Genomic DNA, 24,166 nt, shown 5'->3' on the forward strand with positions numbered 1-24,166 from the left:
TAAAGAAAGTTTATTTCTAAATGCAGTTTCTTTCAATATGTTTTTTAATTCTTTTTATTTATTTATTACAATTTATTCACTTTGTATCCCTTCTGCAGCCCCCTCGCTTGTATCCTCCTAGTCTCCCACTCTCCCTCTTCTCCCTCTATGCCCTTTCCCTACTCCCATAATAGGGGAGGACCTCCTCCCCTTCTATATGACCCATCAAAGCTGGATATTGATAACAGCTGTAGTCATTTTCACATGTGACTTTTACAGAAGGCCTTTGTGTGAATTATTTCTCCCTCCTCATAACAAGTGAGTTCAAATCCCTTATGTTTTGGTAATATTACAACTACCCCATGAGTAGAACAGTAATATTTCAGTCTCTTAAATGTAGAAAATAATTGAAATATTTATGTCTCCATTCTTTATATAAAATACTCTTTAGATGACAAAAAGGTAGATAGAGAAAATAGTTATTTATGACATCAATTTATATGTTTCATGTAACAATAAAGTTACAAGGTGTAAATATGTAACAAAGTAGAATGTGGTAGTCAACATCAGTGGCGTAAAGTCAGTTATAGAAGCAGCAATATTAGATTCCTTATGAAAATATCAAAAGAAACAAAGCAGTGGATGTGATCTTAACCTTACCTCAGGCCCCATACACTAATTTTGAACAATATTTTTAAAAAGTAAAAGTAGATGTCAAATCATTGAAATAGCTAATGTTTATAAGTAACTGTTACATGAAAAATAGTTTGGAAACTTGAGAGTGAAATATACACAAAAGAACACTTTAGGGTCTATCATTTCACGTAGTAAAAATTGTAATGAAATCACCTTTGATTATATAGAAAGATAGATTTAGTTATGGACGGTATTTTATGTGGGAAGTTGAAATTTTAATGTTAGAGTATGACAAGGGAGTTTATAATTTCTTGGCAAATTTATGTTTTGTGCTTGATTTTTAGTGTTATGGTTTTCAGTGTATGAAATACATTAATTAAACTAAAGTACAGTTTGTACATGTTTCTATGTGCATAAGGTTTATATAGGATAAAACTATTGAGATTTTCTATCTCAGTTGACTGTCACTACAATAAAATGTGGAGAAATTATTTTCTAAGTGAAAGAAAAGATGCATTGGTTTTAGCAGATTTGGTGGTTATTATTATTGTTATGTTGTATCGCCTAACTTCCCTACTTCATTTATGAGTTTTAGAAACATCAACAACAGCTAAATTCATGAAAGAGCACTATTAATATTTGGTCGTTAATAAGAGTTAAAACTTGATCAAAAAGTACTAATAAGAGAAAGGATGTATAAGCCAAAGACTGGAAAAAAATAAGCTACTTATATCATAAAGGACCACAGCAAAAATACATAAACCACTCTTGTGTCTTTGTTTGATTTATTGTTTTTCAAGAAATTATTTCTTGTGCAGTTCTGGCTGTCCTGGATTCTCTTTGTAGACCATGCTGGTCTCGAATTCATAGATATCTGCTTGCCCCTGCCTCCCAAGTTGTTGGGATTAAAGGCATATGCCAGCTATATAAAACATTCATTTTACATCCTGATCACAGCCCCCTACCCCTTCTTTGCCTCCCCCTCACCCCCTTCCCCTTCTCCTCAGAAATGTAGAGTACTCCCTCCTCCACTTACAAACCTACCTGGCCCATCAGCAAAACAGGGTTTAGTACATCCTCTTCTATTGAGTCCAGGCAACACAGACTAGCTACTGAAAAGTGATCTAAAGGCAGGCAATGGAGTCCACTTGAGAATATGCTCCCATTGTTGCTAGGGAACCCACATGAAGACCAAGCTGCCCATCTGTCATATCTGTGTCATGCACCTAGGTCCAGCAAATGCATGCTCTTTGATTGATGCTTAGTCTCTGTAAGCACCTATGGGCCATGGTTAGTAGACACTTTTGGTCTTCTTGAGGAATTCTTGTCCCCTCTGAGACCTTCTACCTTTCCCCAAATTCTACCACATGACTCCCCCAGCTCACCAAATGTTTGGTTGTGGTTCTCAGCATCTGTTTTGTTCAACTGCTGAGTGGAGCTTCTCAGAAGACAGCCTTGCTTGGTTCCTGTCTGCAAGCATAACAGGGTCTCATTAATAGTGTCAATGGTTAGCTTTCTCCCATGAGGTTGGTCTCAGGTTGGGCCACTCATTTTCTTGGCCATTCCTTCATTCTCTATTTCATCTTTATGACTCTACATCCTGAAGGCAGGGTAAATCTTTGGTCTAAGGTGTTTTGTGTGTGCTAATGTGCCCCTCTCCCTCCACTGGAAGTCCCGCCTGGCTAGAAGGTGGCCACTTCTGTCTCCATGTCCCTGTCAGCTAGGAGTCTTAACTTGAATCACCCCGATATCCTCCCGAGAACCTACTCTGTTTCAGGTTTCCAGCTTGTCTCAGAGATGTCCTCTTCCCTCAGCTTCCTTTCTCTCTCCAAGCCCTCTCACCTCCCACACCCAAGGGTGTGAGGAAGGGAATGAGAGTAGGAATAAACCTCTCTTAAAACTCAATAGAAATCAAATTTAAAAATTCAAAAGCTGATTTAGCACCTCATCAATGAACATGTAAATGGATGTGGGAAGAACCATGTAAAAATGGTTGGCATTACGTTTCTGAATAGAGATGTAACTAAAACATCTATCAGATGGTAGGATGGACACATTTACTAAAATATCTGTATTCCAGCACACTGATATCACTATATACTTCTGTAGGAAGTTGATCAGTACTGATGGAAGCAATTTGGCAGTTTCTAACATACTGAAGCAAATTCTCAAAGGAAAGTGTCTCTTTTGATAGCATACAAGGTGCTTTCCTGTAGCAAAGAACCTGGAATATAAATTCTCTATAAAGGCTGGTTCAATATCTCCTTGTTCAATGAATTGTGTAGTTTTCCCTTCAGCAAGAAGTCCCTGCTGTCAATATGTGGAGAGAAAACTATTGACTTTTCAACAGCCTGGGATGTTTAAGGATTTCTTTTTTTATTAAGTATTTTATTATTATTATTATTATTATTATTATTATTATTTTACATTTTATTCACTTTGTATTCCCCCATAAACCCCTCCCTTCCTCCTCCCCTCCTGATCCCACTCTCCCTCCCCCTTCTTCATGCATGCCCCTCCCCAAGTCCACTGGTAGGGGAGGTCCTCCTCTCCTTCCATCTGATCTTAGTCTATCAGATCACATCCGGAGTGGCTGCATTGTCATCTTCTGTGGCCTGATAAGACCACAGTGGGAGGTGATCGAAGAGCAGGCCTATCAGATTTTGTCGGAGGCAGTCCCTCTTCCCATTACTATGTAACCCACTTAGACACTAAACTGCCATGGATTACATCTGCACAGGGGTTCTAGGTTATCCCCATGCCTGGTGCTTGGTTGGAATATGGGTCTCTGGGAGGACCCCTGTGTTGAAATCTTCTAGTTCTGTTGCTCTCCTTGTGGGGTTCCTGTCCTCTCCATAACCTACTATATCCCACTTCTTACATAAGATTCCATGCATTCTGCCCAACAGTTGGCTATAAAGTCTCAGCTTCTGCTTTGATAATTTGCAGGGCAGAGCCTTTCAGAGGCCCTCCGTGGCAGGTTCCTAGGTTGTTTCCTGCTTTCTTCTTCTGATGTCCATCCTCTTTGCCTTTCGGGATGGGGATTGAGCATTTTAGTCAGGGTCCTCTCTCTTGATTAGTTTCTTTAAATGGACAGATTTTAGGTTTATCCTATAAGTCTATATGAGTGAGTATATACTGTGTGTGTCTTTGGGACCCCTTTTTGACCAAAAACCCGAATGTAATAGTCTCAGTAGTGGAAGTGCCAGTCATTGGATGACAGTTATGGCTCCTTGGGACTCTGGCTTTCCTATTATTTTTATTCTTCATTATAGTTTAGAACATGTCCTTTTCACTCGTTTTCCACACTATCCACCATCTATCTCTCTCCACATCTCTGCCCCTTTCCCATCTGACTATTCCACTCTGGACACCTTGTCCTCCCATAAAATCCATTATATGTCCTGACGAGACCTGATGGGCGAGGGTCAGATGGAAGGGGAGGAGGACCTCCCCATCAGTGGACTTGGGGAAGGGCATGGGAGGAGATAAGGGAGGGAGGGTGGAATTGGGAGGGGGATGAGACAGGGGGCTACAGCTGGAATACAAAGCAAATAAACTGTAATTAATAAAAATAAATTAATTTTAAAAATATATAATGTTGTAGTTCTTTTTCTTGTCATAGTTTCCTTTTATGACTTAAATACATGTGAGTTGGATTTGTAAACAATATGTCCCTTGTGTGTGAATCGTGCAATAAACTATTTGCCTGTTTATTTGTTGTTGCAGCTATCACTGTATGTGCTTATATATATATGAGAAGCACTGGACAGAGATAGCGCATTTTACTTATACAATGCTTTCCTAGTGAATTACAGCAGAGATTGATTCCTAGAAGAACCATAATTTTCTAAGTAAACTACTTGTCAGTATGGTTACTTCATAAAAACAATTTTACAAAGTAGCTATACTTTAGAATCTAATAACTCTATTCATTTATAAAAATAAGTTTAAGCAATTTATTTTGTTAAGTAAAGTATGTATCTGTAGGTTTGAAAATGTTTAACCAGTGTGTACCAATTTAAGACTGAAGAGAGGAAGAGAAACAAAGTCAAAAAGACAGCACACTTCATTTGAAAGACCACCTATAACATTTACACGCACATTGTAAATTACATTATACTTGTATTTTTGCAAATGAAAAGTATTATGTGGAAATATCTCTGAAACTTTTGTTTCACTTCTTTTCATTTGAGTATATTATCTCTTCATAATCTATTCATATGTAACATAAATCTGATTTATCTATCTTGAAACAATCTAAAGAATATGTTTTTCTACTTAATTAATTAATTTTTGCACATCATGGACTATTTTGTGGTTTCCTAGTCTGTACACATAGTTTGTCTCACATGAATACACACATTTAATCATTACAAGCTAAGATTTTCATGTGAAAAAGGTGCTATATTTGTCTATGAAGACATAGCCACTAATTTAACATAATATCTCCCCTTTCTATCCATTTTGGTATAAATTAAATAATTTTACCTTTCCTTGTACCTGAATAAAATTTCATTATTTATATGAACCATATTTTAATTATTAATCTGAAGATACACAAAAACGTGTATGACACTATCAATTTCTTCCTTACATTCAATATATTATTCTGTTTTAGGCATATTCTCTTTACGTTTGAGTTGTTCAAAGCCTGCCATGTCAGAGGTCATCAGCATTTTCTCAGTCTTTGCTTATAAAGCCATCTACCTATATCTCTATGATAGTTTGGGACAGAAGAATCCACCTCTTGTCTAAATAAGCATTTTCCCAAGTCCTAGACTTACCTGAAGTTATTATGTCTAAGTAAACTTTACTTCAAATACCAAAGGCAAAATGCGACGACATACTAAACATCACAGAGACATTGTTCCTTAATTAATAAAAAAAGACAGCAATATGAAAAAGATAAAGATAAAAATTTGGTATCATATAAATTTCAATAAAAGACCTATTTAGAGAGTGATCTTTGATGTAAGTAAATAATTGAACAAATATGTGACAGAGGACTTTTTAAAATTGATTACCCTTCAGTAACAGAACAAATGGAATGATAAATATTGCAATGGGCTTATGAAAGATCTAATTAATATACAAGGAATTTAAATGGATAAATGCAGAAACCTTAAAGGTTAAAAATATAATTGATCTTTAATTCTGTTTTCACTTCTAATTGTTTTGCAAAAAAATAATTTCAAGACAATGTAAATTTTTTAAATTTCATGTTAATATTTAATGAATTAATTGTATTTTTATTCAATAGATGAAGAACAAAGTATGATATTCTCTGTGTCTGTTAAATATTCAAATCTATGGTATATGATAAATAGAATACAAAATGCATCAAATACCTTTTCTAAAATTATTGGTGTTGCACAGATGTGTATAACGTCATTGCCAAAGTTAAAATTTATGATGACAAAACTCAGTACAACACATTAACTTCATTCAATTATTTCTCCCCAAATGGAAAGTTCATCTTCTAATATTATGTAGCTCTATAAATATAAGTAAGGTATAACAAGAGTAATGAAAATCATGAAAAATAAAATTCATTAATATTAAGACCTAGCTGTATGGTTCTTAAAATTTATTCAAAATATTTAACAGAAGATCTCATACCGTTGTTATTATTAATATTTCACTGTGACTTACAATGAGCAAAACCAAAACATTGTTTTTATTTTGATTGTAACCGCAAAATATTTTTAATAAACAATATGTCCCATTCAGAGTTTTGCCAAGAATATTTGGAGATAATGAGTATTAAAGTACATCTTTCTTCTAAATCTTTGCGCTAACTATAATCTATAAATCACTATAATCTAAACTATAAACACTTTAAAAATCAGAACTAGAAAAAATGCTTGGTATGAATGTACAATTGGTTCATTGAACAAACTATAATTTGTGATGTATTTTCAAAAGCAATAAAGTAAAATAGAAATATAACTGTCATGGGACTTCAATATTTTTGAGCTTTTTTTCTAACTAATTATAGTTTATTCACTATGTATCCCCACTGTAGCTCCCTCCCTCCTTCACTCCCAGTCCCACCCACCCTCCCCCTTCTCCACCTACTTCCCCCCACCAAGTCCGCCAATGAGGATGGTCCTCCTCTCCTTCCTTCTGATCCTAGTCTATCAGGTCACCTCATGAGTGGCTGCATTGTCTTCCTCTGTGGCCTGGTAAGGCTGCTCTGCCCACAGAGGGAGGTAATCAAAGAGCAGGCCAATCAGTTCAAGTCAGAGACAGTCCCTGTTCCCATTACTATGGAACCCACTTGGGCACTGAACTGCCATGGGCTACATCTGTGCAGGGGTTCTAGGTTATCTCCATAAATCGTCCTTGGCTGGAGTATCAGTCTCAGAAAAGACCCTTGTGCCCAGATTTTTGGTTCTGTTGCTCTCATTGTGGAGCTCCTGTGTTCACCAGTTCTTACTATCTCCCGCATCTTTCATAAGATTCCCTGCACTAGGACCAAAGTTTATCTATAAGTCTCAGCATCTGCTCTGATACCCTGCAGAGTAGAGCCTTTTAGAGGCCCTATGTGGTAGGCTCCTGTCCTGTTCCCTTTTTTCTCCCTCTTCTGTTGTCCATCCTCTTTGCCTTTCTGAATGGGCATTGAATATCTTAGCAAGAGTCCTCCTTCCTGAAGTTTCTTTCTTTCTTTCTTTCTTTCTTTCTTTCTTTCTTTCTTTCTTTCTTTCTTTCTTTCTTTCTTTCTTTCTTTCTTTTCAATGCAGTTTATTCAGGAACCTTGAACAATCATCTGACCCTGGAGAAAGCCAGCCCACAGCTTAAACAGCCTCTGGGTAGCCAACCCAGGCATGCCACGTGGGCAATGCAGATAGGTCCACATACATGGAAGCAAGCCAGATCCTCAGCCTTAGCCAAATGTGGAATTGTTCCTGACAGAGAGCACTCACCATCGGGAAGGTGGAAGGCAGAAACCAGCTCCATCTTTAAGGCACAGCATCCCGCAGCTCTCTACAGTTCCCCCTTTTTGTTTTAGACACATCAGGCAAGAGTAGAGGTCTGGTCTCTGATATTAGAAATAAATTGGGACTTTGTACCGATGTTCATTTAGGTGTCATCCACCCAAAGAGCATCAGACCCGTCCGATACCTTTTTCTCAGAGGCGGGACCTGGGGCATCAACCCGCATGCAATCAGACATGCTCTTCTCTGGGTCCAAAGTGGCTGACCCTGAGTGCAGTGCTTAGCCTCGCATCCTGAGCATAACATTTTAGCTTTTTATGGTAGCCAACCATGCTTGGCTGTCAATGAAAATATGCTGGACTTTGAGTCACTAGCATATAACATGAGAATTTTTCTTGTGCTGCAAATCTGTCTAAACAATTGTCGAGCTATATTTTAGGTAACTGGACTGGAGAATTCGATACTACGATGGAGCAGCTGAGAGTGGCCATTGTCATAGTAAATTCTACCAGAGTGGACGCAGGACTGGCCACAGGATTATCAACATGGATTGCTGCAGCCATGAATCATCTGAAGGAATTGGCGGGCATGGGAGCATTAACAGGCCTTCTGGTGTTGGTCTCCTTGGTTTGCCTGTGGTATATATGCAAGATTAGAGTCTCACAACAGTGTGATACAGCCATGATCATTCAGGCCTTTACAGCCATTGAAGCAGGACATTCTTTATTTATTTTTATTATTAGTTGCATTTTATTAACTCTGTATCCCAGGTGTATTCTGCTCTCTCATTTCCTCCCAATCCCACACTCCCTCTCTCATTTCCTCCCTGCCCCTTTCAAAGTCCACTGATAGGGGAGGACCACCTTCCTTTTCATCTGACTTTGTTTTATCAGGTGTCTTCAGGACTGGCTGAAAAGTTCTCCTCTGTGACCTCGAAGAGCTGCTCCTCCCTTGGGGGTGGGGAGTTCAAAGAGCTTGCCATTAAGTTCATGTCAGAAATAGTCCCTGTTCCACTTACTAGGGTAACCCACTTTGTTACTGAGCTACCACGGGCTACATCCAAGCAGAGCTTCTAGGTTATATCCATACATGGTCATTGGTTGGAGAAACAGTCTCATATAAGACACCTGTGCCCAGATATATTTGGTCCTGTGGACCTCCCATCCTCTCCAGGTCATATTAACTCCCTGTTCTTTCATATGATTCCCTGCACTCTGCCGAAGGTTTGGTTATGAGTCGTAGTATCTGCTTTGATACACTGTTAGGTAAGAGTTTTTCAGAGGTCCTCTGTGGTAGGCTCCTGTCCTGATTAGTTTCTTTAGGTGTACAGATTTTAGTATGTTTATCTTATGTTATATATCTAATATCCACTTATGAGTGAGTATGTGCCCTGTGTGTCTTTTTGCTTCTGGGATACCTCACTCAGGATGATGATTTCCAGTTCCCAACATTTACTTGCAAATTTCATGATTACCTTGCTTTTTATTGCTGAGTAATATTCCATTGTGTAGATGTACTACAATTTCTGTAACCAATCCTCAGTTGAGGGGCATCTGGATTGTTTCCAGCTTCTGGCTATTACAAATAAAGCTGCTATAAACATGGTTAAGCAAATGTCCTTGTATTCTTCAGCATATTTTGGATATATGCCTAGGAGTAGTATAGCTGGATCTTGAGGAATCACTATTTCAAATTGTTTGAGAAAGTGCCAAATTTATTTCCAAATTGGTTGTACAAGTTTACATTCCCACCAGCAGTCGAATAGGATTCCCCTTTCTCCACAGACTCTCAAGCATGTGCTGTCACTTGAGCTTTTGATTTTAGCCATTCTGATGGGTGTATGGTGAAATCTCAGGGTCGTTTTGATTTTCATTTCCCTGATGAATAAGGACATTGAACATTTCTTTAAGTGTTTCTCTGCCATTCCATATTCCTCTATGGAGAATTCTGTGTTTAGCTCTGTACCCTGTTTTTTAATTAGATTAATTGATTTGTTGTTTTTAACTTCTTGAGTTCTTTATATATATTGGATATTAGCCCTCTGTCAGATATAAGGTTGGTGAAGATCCTTTTCTTCTCTGTAGGCTGTCTTTTTGTTCTGATGACAGTGTCCTTTGCTTTACAGAAGCTTTTCAATTCCGTGAGGTCCCATTTATTGATTGTTGACCATAGAGCTTGTGCTGTTACTGTTCTCTTCAGGAAATTTTCTCCTATGCCAATGAGTTCAAGGCTTTTCACCACTTTTTCTTCTAACAGTTTTAGTGTGTCTGGCTTTATATTAAGGTCTTTGATCCACTTGGACTTTAGTTTTGTGCAGGGCAATAACTTTGGATTTATTTGCATTTTTCTAAATGTAGGCATCCAGTTAGAAAAGCACCAATTGTTGAAGATAGTATCTTATTTCCATTGAATAGGACTTTAATTTTTTATTAAATTTTTATTTCTTATATTAATTACAGTTTATTCACTTTGAATCCCAGCTGTAGCCCCCTCCTCCATTCTCTCTTAATCCCACCATCCCTCCTTCATATCCTTGCATGCCACTCCCAAGTCCACTAAAAGGGAGGTCCTCCTCCCTTTTCATATGACCCTAGCCTATCAGGTCTCATCAGTACTGACTGCATTGTCTTTCTCTGTGGCCTGGAAAGTCCGTTTTCCCCTCTAGGAGAGGTGATCAAAGAGGCAGCCACTGAGTTCGTGTCAGAGACAGTCCCTGTTCCCCTTATTAGGGAAACCACTTTGATACTGTACTGGGCTTCACATTTAATTACTTTTTCATTTCCTGAATGTAGAGGAATTGCTGTCTTTCAAAAGTTGTAATAATTTTTGGCAAATATCTCACATGGTAGCTGAATGTAACTTATTGCAATGAAGCCTGAAGGTGTAGTCAGGCCACCCCTTTCTCACCACTTCTCAAGTCACAGATTATTCAATTTTCTACTGAATTTGACATCCCATTGATCTCTTTTTCATCTTTTCAAATTTTAAGTTGTTTTATTTATCAGTATAAAGTTGTTTGCCCACCTACTCTACTTGTCATACCTATTCATTATTCATTATTTGTTTGGCCCTATGAAAATGATACAACATTGTATCATCATCTAAATATTTACAACAAAACCAGAGACGTGTCAAACAATAATCCAATAATTTTTGCAAGTTACACATAAATGCATATTCTCAAGTCTAATAATAGATGACTTACAGCATTGTTACAAGGGCTTAACAATTAGTGGTTTGAATGAAATACTGAATTCAGAATAATTGATTTTATATAATATAATCTATTTTAATATGTGAGATTGTTTAATTACCACATGATTATGTTTGCTATAGCACTGGTTTGCTCTACAGGAAGACTACCAAAAACCGTCAGATTATTTCTGAGAACATAACGAAATTTAGCATTCAGAAAGAAATGCTAAATGATGCTTTATATACCCTGCTTCTACATTTAACAAAAGCAAGAAATGAAAATTTACCAACTTTTTAAATCCTCTTTCAAATACCACTTCCCCCAACCTCAGAACTCAGAAATGAATTTACAATTTGAAGGTATAAAGTTGAATGCTCTTTCTTCCCCAGCTTTTGTTTATAGAGTATGTCACAGGCTCATTGTGCAACAGATACATAAATTACTAATGTCAAGCAAATTATGTGATAATTGGAAAGCAGAACATCAATTGTAATACAGAATAATGGCAGGTCGTAACAGATGCTCTGATGGCAGTAGAAGATAAGCAATGACTATGGATCAGTTGAAAGGCCAATTTCTATGGCAGTGATGGCCTTATTAAAGAGTCAACATTTGAGCAAACCTCAAATTATGCAGATGGGTCCATTAGCAGGGAACAAAATGTATAGGGGTACTAAGGACAAAATGAGCTTGGTACACTTTAGGTACAGAAAAGTATCCCGTGTGTGGTAAGTAGCCCTTAGCTAAAGGAGAGCCTGCAGCAAAGCTCTCCTCTTGACTGATGATATACCTTGATTTTTATTCATGTTTTACCAAGCAGGCTTCAAAGACTTCTTAACGCTCTCCCTCCTTTATACTTTCAGGCATCTGCTTCATTAAAAATCAAGTCTGCTTTTAATGGTTCTTGAAACTGCTTCATATAAATTAAGAGCTTCTATTTTATTGGTCTAATTACCCCAACGGACTAGTTGAGAAGTGAAAAGTCTAAAGTTATTCTTGAATTTCTCCATCTTAGAGCTCTAAAATTTAATAATACATAAATCATTTTCCCTGAGCAGATCATTCCAAATAGCACAAATCTTCATTTAAATAAGTTGTCATTTTAAAATATAATGCCCTGACCATTTGGATTTTGAAGTTAGATACCATGATGTTTCCAGCTTCTGAAAGGTAGTTTTAGTTATTGTTCTTTAAGAATATATCTGAGTTACCTCACTCAAGATGGTCTTTTCTAGTTGCCACCATTTGCCTGCACACAGAAGCAAAAAGATACATATGGAATATATTCACTTATAAGTGGATATATGCCATATAATATGGGATAAACATACTAAAATCTATAGTCCTAAAGAAGCTAAACAAGGAGGACCCTAGGGAAGACGCTTAATCATCATTCAGAAGGACAAACAGGATAGACATTGGAGGTAGAAGACAAGGAACAGGACAGGAGCATTCTACAGAGGACCTCTAGAAGACTCTAACCATCAGGGTATCAAAGGTGATATTGAGACTTATAGCCAAACTTTAGGCAGAGTGACAGAATCGTTATGGAAGTAGGGAGAGATAGAAAAACCTGGAGAGGACAGGAACTCCCCAAGAAGAACAACAGAGCCAAACAAACAAACAAACAAACAACAACAACAAAAATGCCCTCAGCTTAGGGTGTCTACTCCAACCAAGGACCCTGCATGAAGAGGACCTAGACCCACTGTTCAAAGGAAGCACAAAGGCTATTCAGTTTTCAAGTGGGTTCCCTAGTGAGGTATACAGGGACTCTTTCTGACATGAACTTAGTGGCTGTCTCTTTGATCACATCCCCCTGTTAGAGGCAGCCTTGCCAGGCCACAGAGGAAGGTGATGCAGCCACTCCTGATGAGACCTGATAATCTAGGTTTAGATAGAAGAGGAGGAGGACCTCCCCTATCAGTGCACTTGGGGAGGGGCTAAAAGGGAGACAAGGGAGGGTGGTTGGGACTGGGAGGAGAGGAGGGAGTGGGCTGCAGAGGGGATACAAAGAGAATAAATCATAGTAAATAAATAAATGAATAAATAATTTTAAAAGACTATTTTCTGAACGTTTTATCATTCATCCATGGTTAGATATTTCATCTTTTTGTTTTGTTTTGTTTTGTTTTTTGTTTTGTTTTACAATTATTCACTTTGTATTCCAATATAGTCCCCCTCCCTCCTCTCCTCCAGGTCCCATGTTCCCTCCCTCTTCTTGTGTCTCTCCCATATTCTTCCCGCTTACTCCTCTGTTTGGAGAAGTCCTCCTCCCCTACTGTCTGATCCTTGTCTATGAGGTCCCATCAGGACTGCCTGGATCCTCTTTGTCTGTGGGCTGACTAGGTAGTTTCACCAGGGACAATGAGACTTTAGATACTATACTACATAATGCAAAAGAATCCTTTCATCCTTTCTTTTCATCTATTTTTATCTTTTAACGATTTCTTTTTTATTAGGCAGCTCTCTAATAATTATTATTTAAACATACAATTTCTTTCCTGAATAATCTCCAATAAGAAATAACATTGTCTAATCATCTAATCTTTCTACTTAGATATTCCAGCCAGCTACTGATGTTTTAAGGATACAAAGGCTCAAAGAGAAAATAAAAATAGCAAGACTCACTATGAAAAACAAGGGAGAGACCCATTCTTCACCATTTTCCATTTAACATGTTTAATTTTGATTATGAGTAAACAAATGTTCTTTCTGTCTCTGCGATAAATGTGAATCTTTGTAAAAGGGAAATGAGCCTCTTCTAAAGTTTCGTTGCTGGGAATATGTCTCTGCAGAGCTTCCACTGAATTCTGACCATAGCATCTCAAACAGTGGAATGCAGACAAACTGGAGCAAGTTCAACAAAGACGACGAAAGAATGAAAGAGCAGGCCAAAGAATATACAGGCTTTGTAAACTAACAGCAGAGGGAGTTCTGCTTCCGTCTACCTATGTGTTCTCAGAACCAGGAGAAGGCATGGACTCCCACCTGTGTGCTTCTTCTGTGTGTGTGTGTGTTTCTTTTTTCTTTCAGTATGAAATCCTGCTACCGTAGTCCTTGCTCATACCAATGTTAGAGATAGCAGTTTATTGAGGTTTATGATCAGTTAGGTTCAGAAAATACAATGTCAGTAAGAATAACAGATGGATGTGCATTATTTCTATGTTTATTTTTCATAATTAAAATGTTTCAAACTGGCATTTCATCCAAATTTATTATCAGATCTTATTTACTCATATTGGCTTATAAGTAAGCAGGTTAAATCTGCACTTTTATTTCTCACAAAAAATAAATTAGTGCATTTCTGGTGAATAATTTTCTAATAATATGATCTTATGAATATGTTGGGTTAGTTTATTTTGTGTAACCATGGTATAATTAAACTTTATTTCTGGAAATGTGCAGTGTGGTTAAACATATCTGAATGGACAAGCTCACGCTATTTATACATTCTTGAAATATATTGTTTTTACAAATAAGTGTTAAATATTAATAATTGTATTTCCAAGCACCTTCCAAAACTCCATGTACAATTATTTTAAAAGTATCCAAGGTCACTAAGCAACAGTCAAACAGATTAATTAATTTCTGGCATTATAAATTCAGTTACATTAAAATATACATATCTTAAGAAAATAAAATGATTTATTATTGGAAACTAGTTAAAAATCCCAGAGACTTATAAGTTAACAAAGAATGATAACATACTTGCAAATGACATTAAAGATAGGAAAGAAAAAAATAAAGAAATTGATGTGCTTAGAATCTAGAGACAAATTCTGTTTGAACCTACATTTAGGTCCCAGACACATGGGAATAATATGTTATGGGGTATAGAGGATAAAATCTAAAGTTAGAAAATCTAGAAGACCTCTGCTTAGAAATTAATTGTCATGTTTAAGATGAAATGCTATTGCTATGGCAACAAGTGCAGACAACATCAATAAAATAAAATGGACTCTATTTGTCTCTCCTCCACTAGTAACTATGAAAATTCTATTTCCTGTGAAGACACTAGTCTTAACTGGGAATGCATGATAATTGGCAGCCAAAGGATTTTTTTTTAATATATCTTCACTATGATTCTTTTGGACATTTTTAAGGTGTGTTTCCTTAATGCTGTTAGTTCCTTTGCATGTGGAAAATAACTTGGATAAATTGAAAATGTGAGGTAAATTGGAAAAGAAGTTATTGTTTTTCAACCAAAGGGCCAAGAAAATACAAAACAGTGAGGTGTGTGAACACAGCACAGCATGGTGTTGGCAGGTAGGATGGACAGCTGCCACGTGTGACAGTTCCAGTAAAACCAAGGACTGAACGTTTCAATAACCTCAAGACACTGAAAGCATTTATTCCCAGACCCAGCTTGTGAGCATGCATGCAATTCTTTTGAGCCTGTATTTAGATCAAAATATTCTGATTCAAAAATTCTGCCATGTTATCAAATGTGGTTTAAGTCACAAAGTTTGCAGTGATTTATAAGAGAAGCAACAAACAACGAATATGTGTCATTTAATTTTACATAGTTATTTCTGATTCAAAAGATTAGTGCCTTGTCCAGTCCTAATCAGAGAGGCTGCCTCTGGCAGCTAATGGAGTAGATGCAAAGATCCACAGCCAAATATTAGGCAGGGAGAATGCCCAGGTTGGAAATCTTCACTGGGAGATTCACTGGAAATCTTCACTGGAGCTCAGGGAATCCCAAGAAGAGCTGGACAAGAAATTGGGAGAGCCATAAGGGCAGAAGACCCCAGAAACAGGGCCCACAGAATCAACTAACCAGGGCTCAGGGGGATTCAGAGAGGGAAAGTGCCAAGCATAGGGCCTGCAGTGAGCTCTGTGATCGGTCCTGTGCATATCTGTTTATGTTTGTTGACTTGGTGTTTTGAGGAGACTTTTTTTTTCTTCACAATTTATTCATTATATAGTCTGACTGAAACTCTCCCAGTCCCACCCTCCCTCCCTCTTCCTCTCCTCCCCTTCCCCTAGTCCACTGAAAATGGGAATTCTCCACTATTGCCACCTGCCCATATCTTGTTAAGTCTCATCAAGACTGCTTGGCTCCTCTTGCTCCATGGCCTGGCAAGGCTGCATCATCAGGGGTGAGTCATCAGAGAGCAGTCAGCTGAGTTCATGATAGAAGCAGCCCCTGCTCCTCTCACTCAAAGATCCACATGGAGACTGAGCTGCCAATAGGCCACATCTGAGCAGAGGGTCTAGGTCCTCTCCGTGCATCAGTCTCTGCAAGACTCCCTGGGCTCAGATCTTTTAGTTTTGTTGGTTTCCTTGTGGAGCTCCTGTCCCCTCCATGTTCCTCTAATCCCACCGCTCTCTTCCTCCATAAGATTCCCTGCACTTTGCCCAAAGTTTGGCCGAGTCTCAGCATCTTCTTCGATCCACTATTGGGTGAATCTTTTCAGAGGACCTTCTATAATAGACTCCCATCCAGTTTCCTCTCTTCCACAAAGAAGCTACACACGAAGGAGGACCCTACGGAGGATACATCTCATTCAGAATTACAAACAGGATAGTCACAAGAAGCAAGACCTATTTTGAGTAAACACAAGCTATAAAGGACCTTCCAATAACAAATATCGCTCAGTTTTACATGGAACAGCCACAGTACTGTGTCCTCTACTAATTTTTGAGGTGTCATTATTGAATTCTAAACTCACAGTCAATCTGCGATATTTTTACTTTTCTCATGAATCCCATTTGTTCTCTTACTGAATTTAATGTTTTTTTTTTAATTTGTTTATTTTTTATATTATTCACGGGTTATTTACTTTGCATCCCAGCAGTAGCCCCCTCCCTCCTTCCCTCCCAATCCCATCCTCCCTCCCTCATCTTCTCCCTGCCCCTTTCCAAGTCTACTAATAGGGGAGGACCTCTTCCCCTTCCATCTGACCTAGCTTATTAAGTCTCTTTAGGCCTGGCTGCAATGTCTTCTTCTGTGGCCTAGCAAGGCTGCTCCTCCCTTGCGGGGCGGGGGGGGGGGGGGAGGGGAAGGAGGGCGAGGAGGCTGAGTCGAAGAGCTCGCCATTGACAGCTGGAATGGAACTCTGAGTATTTTGCCTGCTTCTGGGACCCTTTTCTTCCTACTTGGTCGCCTCTCCCAGCCCTGAAGTGAAGGTGTGTTCCTAGTCTAACTCCATCTTGTTATGCTAGTTTTGTTGATTTTCCTGGAAGTCCTGCTCTATTTTGTGGGGATGGGGCAGGGGAATATAACTAGGGGAGAAGGGAGGTGAGAGGGATCAAAAATTAAAGAGAGGAGAAATTGCAGCCAAGATATATTGTATGAAAGAAGAATAAACAAAACTTCAATTTTTTCTTCAGATCTTCAAAATAAAATAAAATATTTATTTTAATTCCACATAACCAAATGATCTTCAAAGATGACTAGATTATTCTTAAACTTATGCACTAATAACAATTTGTTCTCAGAAATTTAAAATTTCTTACAATTTAGTATTATAAGTATTATTACTTCTTAAAATATTATTAACATCACATACACACTGCAAAGTTATGTCAACTATTTTATGAATCCTGTGTTGTTTAGATGCATGCATGCGTGCATATGTATGTGTACCTGCCTTATCATGTCTTGATGTATCTAATGAGAAAGAAAGAGCCTAATAAAAGCCTTATTGGCAATAGTTTGGAATTATTTCTCTCTTTTTATAATTAACTTATTTATTTATTCCCTCTACATCCTGATAGTAGCCCATTACAAAAATAGTTAGACTTTTTCTTTTTTAAATTAATTTATTTTTATTGATTGCAGTTAATTCACTTTGTATCCCAGCTATAGCCCCTCCCGCATCCCTTTCCAATCCCACCCTCCCTCCTTCATCTCCTTCCATGCCTCTCCCCAAGACCTCTGATAGGGGAGGTCCTCCTGCCTTCCCTTTGACCCTAGCATATCAGGTGTCATCAGAACTGGCTGCATTGTATTTCACTGGTAAGTCTCCTCCCCCTCAGGTGTAGATGATCAAAGAGCAGGCCAATCAGTTTCTGTCAGAGACAATTCCTGTTCCCCTTACTTGGACACCCACTTGGAGACTGAGCTGCCTACATCTGTGCAGGAGTTCTAGGTTATCTCCATGTACGGTCCTTGGTTGGAGTATCAGTCTCAGAAAAGACTCCTGGGTACAGATTTTTTTTTATTTTTTTATTTTTTTATTTTGTTGCTCTCCTTGTAGACCTCCTGTCCCCTCCAGGACTTTCTCTATCTCCCCCTTAAAAAAAAAAAAAAAAAAAAAAAAAAAGATTTCTTGTACTCTGGTACTCTGCCCAAAGTATGGCTATGAGTCTCAGCATTACTTTTTCAAATGTTAAAATGTAAGGGTCTCAGTTCTAAGAAGAATGTTTTAATCTCTTTCTATCTCTCTCTTACTCAACTTCATATTAGTCAACATCCTATAAGAAGCATTTGTTATGTTCTGAATAGTTAAAATGAGTTTCAATCTACTCAGGTAGGTTCCCTATATAAATATTAATTACTGGTTTCAATCTTTCATGCTACCTTCTATATATATAAATAGGTAACTATTCTCATCATTAAAGAAAAATGTGGTTGCCTCTATTGTATGAACAATTCCTCCGAATGAAAACATTTCCTCCAGAATGTTTTACACGACCATGAGTCTCAAGAGGTAAACAAAAGGTTACATATCTAAAAAATCAGAAACTTGGAAGGCTCTTGTGTAGAAGAACAAAGAGAGAAGAGCTGGATGGAGACTCTGACCAGCTGACCTGAGGAGAGAGAGATAGTTTGAATGCTGAGCTGCTTACAGATATGGGAAAGCTCCAGCTTGGCAGATTTCATGAGTCACCATATGTGTAGGGTGTGCTTTGCAGTGATGCAACTGCTTTTCTTTCTTCCCTCTTCTTTTAACTAAACTCTCTCCCACACTCCTGTTAGTAAACCCAGAAACTCAGTGATTCAAAAAGCTGGGCTTCGTTGTAATGTTATATTGATCTGTTGTGAGCATAAGTTCCCTTTCTCAGGTGATTAGACACAAGAAAAGGCTTGAATGCAACAGCTTGACATTTCAATTATTTAAACGTTATTGTATACACAAGGTTAGAATTATGAAGAAAATTATTTTAAAAGTATAAATTAAATTTGAATATGTGACTTTATAAACAGATATTGCCAACCATTGATACAGTAGACAAGACCTAAAGCTCAATGAAAACAGAACAATATTTGCAAAATGTTAGTTCTAACTGATTGACTTAGAATATAATTTTGAAAAAAAAAATGTTAACAATCTTACATGGAATCTCTTAAAAACTGGAAACTTTTAGTTATATTTTTATCAATATCTTTTTAATTTTTATTTTTATAGTAATTACAGTTTATTCACTTTGTATCCCAGCTGTAACCCCCTCCCTTACCCCCTCCTAATTCCACCTTCCCTCCCTCATCTCCTCCCATGCCCCTTTCCAAGTCCACTGATAGGGGAGGTCTTCCTCCCCCTATATCTGACCCTAGCCTATCAGGTCTCATCAGGACTGGCTGCATTGTCTTCTTCTGTGACATGGCAAGGCTGATCCCCCATCAGAGGGAGTTGGTCAAAGAGACAGCCTCTGAATTCATGGCAGAGACAGTCTCAGTTCTCCTTACTAGGGAACATATTTGGAGACTGAGCTTCCATGGGCAATATCTGTGTAGGGGTTCTAGGTTATCCCTTGCACAGATGCATGGTCTTTGGTTGGACTATCAGTCTCAGAAAAGACCCCGGGGCCCAGATTTCTTGGTTCAGTTGCTCTCCTTGTGGAGCTCCTGCTCCCTCCTCCAGGTCATTCTATCTCCCCCTTCTTTCATAAGATTGTCTATACTCTGCCCAAAGTTTGGCAATGAGTCTCAGCATCTGGTTTGATACCGTATTGGATAGAGATGTTCAGAGGCCCTCTCTGGTAAGCTCTTGTCCTGTTCCTTGTTTTTTTTTTTTTTTTCCCTCTTCCAATGACCATCCCATTTGGTTTTCTAAGTGAGCATTGATCATCTTACCCTGGGTCCTCCTTCTTGCTTAGCTTCTTTAGGTGTACATATTTTAGTATTTTTGTCCTATATTATTTGTCTAATATCCACTTATAAGTGAGTATATACTGTGTGTGTCTTTCTGCTTCTGAGATACCTCACTCAGGATGATCTTTTCTAGATCCCACCACTTGCTCTCAAATATCATGATTTCCTTGTTTTTAATTGCTGAATAGTATTCATTTGTGTAAATGTACCACAGTTTCTGTATCCATTCCTCAGTTAATGGCATCTGGGTTGTTTCCAAGTTCTGGCTACTATCAATAAAGCTGCTACAAACATGGTTGAGCAAATATTCTTGTTTTGTAAGTGAGCATATTTTGGATATATGCCTAGGAGTGATATTGCTGTATCTTGAGGACACACTGCTCCTAATTGTCTGAGAAAGCACCAGATTTATTTCCAAACCTTCTGTTAAACAAAGGACACTGTCAGCAGAACAAAATGGCAGCCCACAGTATGGGAAAGGATCTTCACCAACCCTATATAGGATAAAGGGCTAATATCCAGAATATATAAAGAACTCAAGAAGTAAAAAAAACAACAAAACAGGTAATCCAATTAAATAATGGTGTACAGAGCTAAACATATAGAATATTCTGTAGAGGAATGTGGAATGACAGAGAAACACATAAAAGTGCAATTTTCTTGTTCAACAGAGAAATGCAAATCAAAATGACCCTGAGATTTCACTTTTTAGCAATCAGAATGGCCAAAATAAAAAACTTAAGCAACAATACATGCTGGAGAGGATGTGGAGAAAGGGGAACCCTCCTCCTTTGTTGGTGGGGATGTAAACTTGTAAAACCACTTTGGAAACTTATCTTTCAATTAAAAATACCACGATTTTGTAGAATGCTTTACAACATATGAGTACTTCTGAGGGATCATAAATACTGTTTTGTATTTGGCTAAGTATAATTAGATATTTTTTTCTTTTTTCTCCAATTTTTTACATTTTTTTATATTAGTTAGTTTGTTAACTTTGTATCCCTGCTGTATCTCCCTCCCTGTTATACTAATAGTAAGGAATTAGAAGTTACAGGCCAGAGTATGTCAAATAGGAATGTCTTGTCAAGAAATGTAGCAAGGATAACCTACACTAAGAACCTTTTTTAAAAAATTCATTTCTTATTCATTAGTTCCACGGATTTAGACATCTTAAACACCCATTTAAGAGCAAAAAAATGATATTTATTGGCAGGAAATTGAAGGGCATGTTGGAACATAAGGACAGCAATATTTTCTTGCCTCAATCGACTTTTTGTTTTTAAATCTCAGTTGCATTAGCAACACTGACTTGTGAAATTAGTTTCAGATTTCAGTTTCTTTCACTGAAGAATTGTTTTCAGTTTTTGTAGGTTCATGAATTTAATATAATAGTTACTACATGTTACTGTATTCACTCATTTGAACATATGAAGGTTAGTTTACACACCTTTGAAAGTCTCAACATTAATCCCCAAATACATATTTTTCTCATATAATTAATAGATTTATATTGCATAGGTTGAGGTGATCAGAAATATGCTATGGTGTCCTAAAGCTAGTTGATTTTATTCATGAAAGCTTTAATTTTAGTAATTGTTTAGGAAAAATATTTTGAGTTTTTATGATCAAATAAGTATTTTGGTATTAACTGATTTTCTGATTTCAACAAAGACAGACTTGACATGTGCATATCATCATAAAATATTGGCTATTGTTATTTTGCAGCAAGCCATGTAATAGCCAAAATATTGTCTCAGTACTTGCCCATAAAATAATAAAATCCAGTGCTTATTCAATTACAAAATGATTATTGAGAGGTGACATACTATAACACACACACAAAATTCCCTTAATTTTGTATAGAAAGCCAAAGAGGATTACATGGGCATTTTTTTTTTAAACTTTTTTTTTTTATTTTATTTTTTTTATCAGTTACATTTTATTAACTCTGTATCCCAGCCGTGTCCCGATCCCTCATTCCCTCCCAGTCCCTCCCTCCCTCCCTCCCTCATCTCCACCGTGCCCCTTTCCAAGTCCACTGATGGGGGGGACCTCCTCCCCATTCATCTGATCCTGTTTTATCAGGTATCTTCAGGACTGGCTGCAAAGCCCTCCTCTGTGGCCTAACAGGACTGCTCCTCCCTTCGGGGGTGGGGAGACCAAAGAGCCAGTCATCGAGTTCCTGTTAGAAATAGTCCCTGTTCCCCTCACTTTGGGAAACCAATTGGTTACTGAGCTACCACAGGCTACATCTGAGTGGAGGTTCTAGGTTATGTCCATACATGGTCCTTGGTTGAATGTCAGTCTCAGAAAAGACCCTGTGCCCAGATATATTTGGTCCTTGTGGAGCTCCTATCCTTTCCCCATCAGACTAACTCCCCTTCTTTCTTATGATTCCCTGTACTCTGCCAAAGGTTTGGTCATGAGTCTTTGCTTTGAAAACACTGCTAGTTAGAGTCTTTCAGATGCGCTCAGTAGACTCCTGTCATATGTTCAATGCACATCCCATCTGTCTTTCTAAACGAGGATTGATCATCTTACCCCATGTCCGCTCAATTGATTATCTTTTTTAGGTGTATAGATTTCATTATGTTTATCATATCTTATAGGTCTATATAAGTGAGTATATCCCATGTTTGTCTTTCTCCTTCTGGGATATTTCACTCAGAATGATCTTTTCTAGATCCCACCATTTGCCTGCAAATTTCATGATTTCCTCCTTTTTGATTGCTGAGTAGTATTCCATTGTATAAAAATACCACAATTTCTGTACCCATTCCACCGTTGATGGACATCTGGGTTGTTTCCAGGTTCTGGCTATTACAAATAGAGCTGCTATAAACATGGTTGAGCAAGTGTGCTTTTTGTGTACTTGAACAAACTTTGGGTATATACCTAGCAGTGGTATAGCTGGGTCTGTAGGAAGCACTATTCCTATTTGTCTTAGAAAGCGCCAGATAGCTTTCCAGAGTGGTTGTACCAGTTTACATTCCCACCAGCAGTGGAGCAGGGTTCCCCTTTCTCAACAACCTCTCCAGCATGTGTTATCGCTTGAGTTTTTCATCTTGGCCATTCTGATGGGTGTAAGGTGATATCTCAGGGTCGTTTTGATTTGCATTTCCCTGATGGCTAATGAGGATGAGCATTTCTTTAAGTGTTTTTCTGCCATTCGATATTCCTCTGTCGAGAATTCTCTGTTTAGCTCTGTTCCCCATTTTTTAATTGGATTACTTGGCTTGCTGCTTTTCAGCTTCTTTAGTTCTTTGTATATACTGGATATTAGTCCTCTGTCAGATAAAGGGTTAGTGAAGATTCTTTCCCAATCTGTAGGCAGTCGTTTTGTTTTGATGACGGTATCCTTTGCTTTACAGAAACTTTTCAGTTTCATGAGGTCCCATTTATTGATTGTTGCTCTTAGAGCCTGTGCTGTTGGTGTTCTGTTCAGGAAGTTGTCTCCTGTGCCAATGAGTTCTAGGCTGTTCCCCACTTTTTTTTCCAATTGATTTAGGGTATCTGGTTTTATGTTGAGGTCCTTGATCCACTTTGACTTTAGTTTTGTGCAGGGTGATAAATATGGATCTATTTTCATTTTTCTGCATGTAGACATCCAGTTGGTCCAGCACCATTTGTTGAAGATGCTGTCTTTTTTCCATTGAATGGAATTGGCTTCTTTGTCGAATATCGAGTATTCATAGGTGTGTGGATTTATTTCTGGGTCTTCTATGCGGTTCCATTGATCCTCCTTTCTGTTTCTATGCCAGTACCATGCAGTTTTTATTACTGTTGCCCTGTAGTACAGCTTGAGATCAGGAATGGAGATACCTCCAGATGATCTGTTGTTGTACAGGATCGTTTTGGAGATTCTGGGTTTTTTGTTTCTCCATATGAAGCTGAGAATCTTTTTTTCAAGGTCTGTAAAGAATTGAGATGGTATTTTGATGGGAATTGCATTGAATCTGTAGATTGCTTTTGGCAGTATGGCCATTTTCACAATGTTAATCCTACCAATCCATGAGCACGGGAGATCTTTCCATCTTCTGATATCTTCTTCAATTTCTTTCTTCAGAGACTTGAAGTTTTTCTCAAACAGGTCTTTCACTTGCTTGGTTAGGGTCACACCAAGGTACTTTATGTTATTAGTGGCTATTGTGAAGGGTGTTGTTTCCCTAATTTCTTTCTCAGCCTTTTTGTCTTTGGTATATAGGAGGGCTTCTGATTTTTTTGAGTTGATTTTGTATCCTGCCACTTTGCTGAAGGTGTTTATCAGCTGAAGGAGTTCTCTGGTTGAATTTTTGGGGTCGCTCATGTATACTATCATATCATCTGCAAATAGTGACACTTTGACCTCTTCCTTTCCGATTTGTATCC

The 24,166-nt window shown here is 37.9% G+C and overlaps 1 long non-coding RNA gene across 2 annotated transcripts in view; it reads right to left on the reverse strand.

The window, feature by feature from the left end:
* LOC110541176 (uncharacterized) overlaps positions 1-24,166 on the reverse strand; it is a 361,531-nt gene that overhangs the window by 74,659 nt on the left and 262,706 nt on the right. The window contains exon 10 of one of the 2 annotated variants that reach the window (XR_009594303.1): positions 1,997-2,085. The exons of the other annotated variant lie outside the window; for it this stretch is intronic. This is a non-coding gene — a long non-coding RNA (uncharacterized LOC110541176). Of the gene's footprint in view, positions 1-1,996; positions 2,086-24,166 lie in introns of those variants that run through there. 2 annotated transcript variants of the gene reach the window in all.

The sequence above is a fragment of the Meriones unguiculatus genome, chromosome 9 (assembly GCF_030254825.1).
Source record: "Meriones unguiculatus strain TT.TT164.6M chromosome 9, Bangor_MerUng_6.1, whole genome shotgun sequence".
NCBI lineage: Eukaryota > Metazoa > Chordata > Mammalia > Rodentia > Muridae > Meriones > Meriones unguiculatus.